This window comes from Oncorhynchus tshawytscha, linkage group LG16, assembly GCF_018296145.1.
Source record: "Oncorhynchus tshawytscha isolate Ot180627B linkage group LG16, Otsh_v2.0, whole genome shotgun sequence".
NCBI lineage: Eukaryota > Metazoa > Chordata > Actinopteri > Salmoniformes > Salmonidae > Oncorhynchus > Oncorhynchus tshawytscha.
In genome coordinates, this window is record NC_056444.1 from 225612 (window position 1) to 232625 (window position 7014).

The following is a 7014-nucleotide window of genomic DNA, read 5'->3' on the forward strand; positions in this document are numbered from 1 at the left end:
TCACAGCACATTAACGTCCTTATTTGAGAAAACCAGGTGCAGCCCGGTCTAAACCAGCAACGTTCACAGCACATTAACACTGTCAAGTACATTAACCCTTTCTGGTGGGACCCATTTTCAATGTTTCCTAAAATAAAGAAATTCAGCCTGAGACTCGTTGGCCTTGGCTCATTCTCTGCGAAGAACATGTAGAAGAACACCTTTTCATTGAGAGCCCACTGTGAACCCCCCTACACATTTATATTACATATGTGGTGTTTGGGTCCACCGGACCCGAGGGTAATACAAGTGTGTGTGTGTAGGTGTAAACAAGTTCAAATGAAACAAAAAGGTTTGCTGTGTGCCTTCACTCAGTCTTCCTCCTCACTGGGCCTGCTGTTTCAACACTGCACCAAGAACCTGCCTGTCTCCCTGCCGCTTTTCTCCCACTCTTTACCCTTTGTAGTGTGTGAAACTACACAATTTCTTTACAATATATTATTCAGATACATTGTAAAAAAAATAATAATAATAATAAAAATAAAACAAATCTGTATTTTCCCACACCTAAACAAATCTGTATTTTCCCACACCTACCCCATCCAGGTGCAAATTCGGGGAGGGAAAACAAATAAATAGCTTTGCATGTGTGGCTCCTTACCACAATCAATCAGTATGGCAGAAATAATCCCTGCTCAGAGGGCCTGAGAATTCATCTTTGCAGAGAAACTAGTGTGGAAGGAACATCTTCCACTTTGGAAGATGAAGAGTCTTCAGAATATGAGGATCATGTCTCCGTCAATTCAGAGTGTGACAGTGAGTTGGAAGAAGAGGATGAGAATGACCCTCAACCAGCCCCAGGACCAGCCCTTCAGCAACCAGGACCAGCCCTTCAGCAACCAGGACCAGCCCGTCAGCAACCAGGACCAGCCCGTTCTCAACCAGGACCAGCCCGTCAGCAACCAGGACCAGCGCGTCAGCAACCAGGACCAGCCCGTCAGCAACCAGGACCAGCCCGTTCTCAACCAGGACCAGCCCGTCAGCAACCAGGACCAGCGCGTCAGCAGCCAGCCCCAGCCCGCCAGCAACCAGGACCAGCCCCTCAGCAACCAGCCCCAGGACCAGCCCGTCAGAAACCAGCCTCAGGACCAGCCCATCAGCAACCAGCCTCAGGACCAGCCCATCAGCAACCAGACCCAGGACCAGCCCGTCAGAAACCAGACCCAGGACCAGCCCCAGGACCAGCAGGTCAGCAACCAGCCCCAGGACCAGCCCGTCAGAAACCAGCCCCAGGACCAGCCCGTCAGCAACCAGCCCGAGGACCAGCCCATCAGCAACCAGCCCCAGGACCAGCCCGTCAGCAACCAGCCCATCAGCAGCCAGCCCATCAGCAGCCAGCCCATCAGCAGCCAGCCCATCAGCAGCCAGCCCCAGGACCAGCCCATCAGCAGCCAGCCCATCAGCAGCCAGCCCCAGGACCAGCCCATCAGCAGCCAGCCCCAGGACCAGCCCCAGGACCAGCCCATCAGCAGCCAGCCCCAGGACCAGCCCATCAGCAGCCAGCTCCAGGACCAGCCCCAGGACCATCCCATCAGAAACCAGCTCATCAGCAGCATGCAGGAGGAGAAATATTAATGTAAAAAAATAAGTGAAATTGAATGGTCTTCATGCCCAAGGAATGTGCCAGCCCACATGGCTGCTAATGTGATGACGATGCAACCAGGGCCGACACAGATGGAGGTTACTCATGTACAGGACATACAGTCTTCTTCTCATTTGGAGGGAAGGCGATGTTTTTGGAGAGAGATGAAAGGAGATGGACCAAACTCATTAACATGCATACTTTGGGGTTCTTATCCTTGCTGGTGTTTTCAGATCCAATGGGGAATCCACAGGATCTCTGTGGGATGCAGAACCTGGCAGAGAACTTTTCAGTGAAACAATGTCTCTGGAAAACTTCCACATTATTTCCAGGATTATCCGCTTCGATAACAGAGACACCAGACCAGCTCAGCAGCAGAGAGACAGGCTATCTGCTATCAGGTCAGTGTAGAGAGACAAGCTAGCTGCTATCAGGTCAGTGTAGAGAGACAAGCTAGCTGCTATCAGGTCAGTGCAGAGAGACAAGCTAGCTGTAATCAGGTCAGTGTAGAGAGACAAGCTAGCTGCTATCAGGTCAGTGTAGAGAGACAAGCTAGCTGCTATCAGGTCAGTGTAGAGAGACAAGCTAGCTGCTATCAGGTCAGTGTAGAGAGACAAGCTAGCTGCTATCAGGTCAGTGTAGAGAGACAAGCTAGCTGCTATCAGGTCAGTGTAGAGAGACAAGCTAGCTGCTATCAGGTCAGTGCAGAGAGACAAGCTAGCTGCTATCAGGTCAGTGCAGAGAGACAAGCTAGCTGCTATCAGGTCAGTGCAGAGAGACAAGCTAGCTGCTATCAGGTCAGTGCAGAGAGACAAGCTAGCTGTAATCAGGTCAGTGCAGAGAGACAAGCTAGCTGCTATCAGGTCAGTGTAGAGAGACAAGCTAGCTGTAATCAGATCAGTGTAGAGAGACAAGCTAGCTGTAATCAGATCAGTGTAGAGAGACAAGCTAGCTGCAATCAGATCAGTGCAGAGAGACAAGCTAGCTGCTATCAGGTCAGTGCAGAGAGACAAGCTAGCTGCTATCAGGTCAGTGTAGAGAGACAAGCTAGCTGCTATCAGGTCAGTGCAGAGAGACAAGCTAGCTGTAATCAGGTCAGTGCAGAGAGACAAGCTAGCTGCTATCAGGTCAGTGTAGAGAGACAAGCTAGCTGTAATCAGGTCAGTGCAGAGAGACAAGCTAGCTGCAATCAGATCAGTGCAGAGAGACAAGCTAGCTGCAATCAGATCAGTGCAGAGAGACAAGCTAGCTGCTATCAGGTCAGTGTAGAGAGACAAGCTAGCTGCAATCAGATCAGTGCAGAGAGACAAGCTACCTGCTATCAGGTCAGTGCAGAGAGACAAGCTAGCTGCTATCAGGTCAGTGCAGAGAGACCAGCTAGCTGTAATCAGGTCAGTGCAGAGAGACCAGCTAGCTGTAATCAGGTCAGTGTAGGACAAGTGGGTGGACCTTCTTCCCCTGTTTTACAACCCTGGGCCCAACGTTACTGTTGATGAGCAGCTTATGCCATTTAGGGGCTTCTGCCCCTTCAGGCAGTACATACTGTCTAAACCCGCAAAATGTGGAATCAAGACCTGCGCTGCCTGTGATGCTGCTTCATCAAATGTGAGGAACTTGCAAGTGTATAAGGGGAAGCCAGATAGAGGAGCCCCTGAGAAGAACCGAGGGATGTAGGTTGTCCTGGACGTGACACAGAGAATCCATGACCACAACATCACATTCAATTACTTTTTTACTATTAAGATGACAAACCAACCTGCAACCTCCCCACCACGACAGACCAACGCGCGCCTCCCCACCACGACAGACCAACGCGCACCTCCCCACCACAAACCAACCTGACAGACAAACCAACGCACCTCCCCACCATGACAAACCAACGCGCACCTCCCCACCCAAACCAACGACACCATGACCCAACGCGCAAACCAACCTGCCTCCCCACCATGACAAACCAACGACAGACCAACGCGCGCAAACTCCCCACCATGACAAACCAACCTGACAGACAAACCAACGCGACGCCTCCCCACCATGACAAACCAACGCACCTCCCCACCATGACAAACCAACGCGCACCTCCCCACCATGACAAACCAACGCCACCTCCCCACCATGACAAACCAACCTGCACACCTCCCCACCATGACAAACCAACGCACACCTCCCCACCATGACAAACCAACGCACACCTCCCCACCATGACAAACCAACGCGCACCTCCCCACCATGACAAACCAACCTGCACCTCCCCACCATGACAAACCAACCTGACAAACCAAACCAACGCTGCACCTCCCCACCATGACAAACCAACGCGCACCTCCCCACCATGACAAACCAACGCGCACCTGACAAACCAACCTCCCCACCATGACAAACCAACGCTCCCTCCCCACCATGACAAACCAACGCACACCTCCCCACCATGACAAACCAACGCACACCTCCCCACCATGACAAACCAACGCAAACAAACCAACCTGCACCCTCCCCACCATGACAAACCAACCTGCACGACAAACCAACCTCCCCACCATGACAAACCAACGCACACCTCCCCACCATGACAAACCAACCTCCCCACCATGCAAACACCTCCCCACCATGACAAACCAACGCGCACCTCCCCACCATGACAAACCAACGCACCTCCCCACCATGACAAACCAACCTGCCCCTCCCCACCATGACAAACCAACGCGCACCTCCCCACCATGACAAACCAACCTGCACACCTCCCCACCATGACAAACCAACCTGCACACCCACCATGACAAACCAACGCGCACCTCCCCACCATGACAAACCAACGCGCACCTCCCCACCATGACAAACCAACCTGCACCTCCCCACCATGACAAACCAACCTGCACCTCCCCACCATGACAAACCAACCTGCACCTCCCCACCATGACAAACCAACGCGCACCTCCCCACAAACCATGACAAACCAACGCGCACCTCCCCACCATGACAAACCAACCTGCACCTCCCCACCATGACAAACCAACCTGCACCTCCCCACCATGACAAACCAACCTGCACCTCCCCACCATGACAAACCAACGCGCACCTCCCCACCATGACAAACCAACGCGCACCTCCCCACCATGACAAACCAACCACCTCCCCACCATGACAAACCAACCTGCACCCCCACCATGACAAACCAACCTGCACCTCCCCACCATGACAAACCAACCTGCACCTCCCCACCATGACAAACCAACCTGCACCTCCCCACCATGACAAACCAACCTGCACCTCCCCACCATGACAAACCAACCTGCACCTCCCCACCATGACAAACCAACCTGCACCTCCCCCACCATGACAAACCAACCTGCACCTCCCCACCATGACAAACCAACCTGCACCTCCCCACCATGACAAACCAACCTGCACCTCCCCACAAACATGACAAACCAACCTGCACCTCCCCACCATGACAAACCAACCTGCACCTCCCCACCATGACAAACCAACCTGCACCTCCCCACCATGACAAACCAATGCGTTGTCCTCCATTCATTTAAAACGTGTCGACAGAGATATATTTTGAACTGTGCTGAGGAAACTAAAAGCATCTGTCCAATAGTCCAGGACACTGCTGTACGTGGCGTTTCAGACGATGATAAAACATCTATGCACGAGTGAAGTGAGTTCGGGAAAAACTGAAAGTATAATAGTTTCCACATACCAACTGTATGTATCAGAAAATCAGAATCAAATAAAGTCTGTCTTCGCAAAAATAACATTGTCACTGTTCTAAAACGTTTATTTTCATAAACGGATTTTCTGCATTTGTCAAAAGTCCCATCAGGGAGCCTCATTTCAGATGTGTCATGTAAACTTCATTAATAGGGGAATCGTTCTTCTTGCAAAACATATAAAACGTTTTGAAAACGAACTATTATATGAATCTGACTATCCACAATAATCCTACTATGTGAGACAATCTCAGCCAGACAAATGAACACCCAGTTGGCATATCTGCCACCCTGGCAAGACAGCTGGCTAACTAACATTAGCAATCTAGACAACTAGCTTGCCAAGAAGGCAGTGATAGCTATGTAGTTAACTAATCAATATGCTATTATTCAGCAAACACTACGAGGGATGATGTTTTATTATCAGGCCGTGCCTCTGTTCCTAAGAGTTGAGGCCAGATTTGATATGTCTTTGCTAACCTACCAGCTAGTGAAGCTAATCAAGTTGCTGGCATGAACATTGCAGATCCCTCTGCTTCTTACCTGGTTAGCTGATCAGTCGTACCTGTCCTTTCTCGGTTGATGAAATCACCATGTACAGCAAAGATGATTTGAAACGCCCGTGTAGATGGATGGTGGCTAGGACCTAAACCTAGCTAAGGTAACCTTGCACAACTTGTCTAGCGGACTATAATCATAATACCAACGTTGTTGGAAATAGCTTTCCCGTTTCCAGCATGACAAAGCTCAAGCCACAGAGATAGCTCTGCGAGTTGCTTCCAGTGTTCACGATACACAATGCTCCCATTGGACAGTGGCAGTGTCAATCAAACCGGTCCACCACAACAGTGGTTGGCTGCCTATCAAATTTTTACCGCATCCCCATTGGGTTAGTTCATCTTACATGGCCCGGTGCCCCGTGTAGGCGGAGTTCAAATATTCATTCAACTGGGGCACCGGGCCGTGCAAAACGAACGGTCCTTGCTTTACGGGATCATTGGGACTTCCCCCCCCCATTAGGGTTGACGTATAAAATTGTTATGGTAAGGATTATCCAGGCTGTATCACAACCGGTCCAGCGTCGTCCGGGTTTAGCCGGTGTAGGCCGTCGTTGTAAATAAGAACGTGTTCTTAACTGACCTGCCTAGTTAAATAGAAATATAATATGGTTCAGGTTTATGTTAGGGTTGCGACGTCCCAATGATCCCAGATAGACCTAACCCAAGACAAACTCACATGTTGACATGAAATGTTTGTTTTTCCCTTGACACAAATCAAGTTGTCTCTCACATAAAGTCTGTGTATTTGTACTGCTATAATGTGCTCTCACCTAGAGTATGTATTGTATGTAGTAGTACAAGCATCTATTAGCCTAGTATTTTCTGTTAACATTATTTTCTTCCAGGGAAATAATGATCAAATCTCTGTAATTGGCAGGTTGTCCAACTATTACAGGGTTAGCCTACTGCTGTAAGAGGACATTCTTTGACAGCCATGGTATTCTTCAATGGCCACTGCAGTGACCAGAATAGACTGGTATGCCTATCCTGCAGTGACCAACATAGACTGGTATGCCTATCCTGCAGTGACCAACATAGACTGGTATGCCTATCCTGCAGTGACCAGAATAGACTGGTATGCCTATCCTGTAGTGACCAGAATAGACTGGTATGCCTGCCT

At 50.2% G+C, this 7014-nt stretch overlaps 1 protein-coding gene across 2 annotated transcripts in view; it reads right to left on the reverse strand.

Annotated features, from left to right (window-relative positions):
• Positions 1 to 6127, reverse strand: part of nck1b (NCK adaptor protein 1b) — a 124036-nt gene extending 117909 nt beyond the window's left edge. For both annotated transcript variants that reach the window (XM_042298650.1, XM_042298649.1), the window contains exon 1: positions 5878 to 6127. The gene's annotated coding sequence lies outside the window, so the exon portion shown is untranslated. The remainder of the gene's footprint in view (positions 1 to 5877) is intronic.
• Positions 6128 to 7014: the final 887 nt, after the last annotated feature.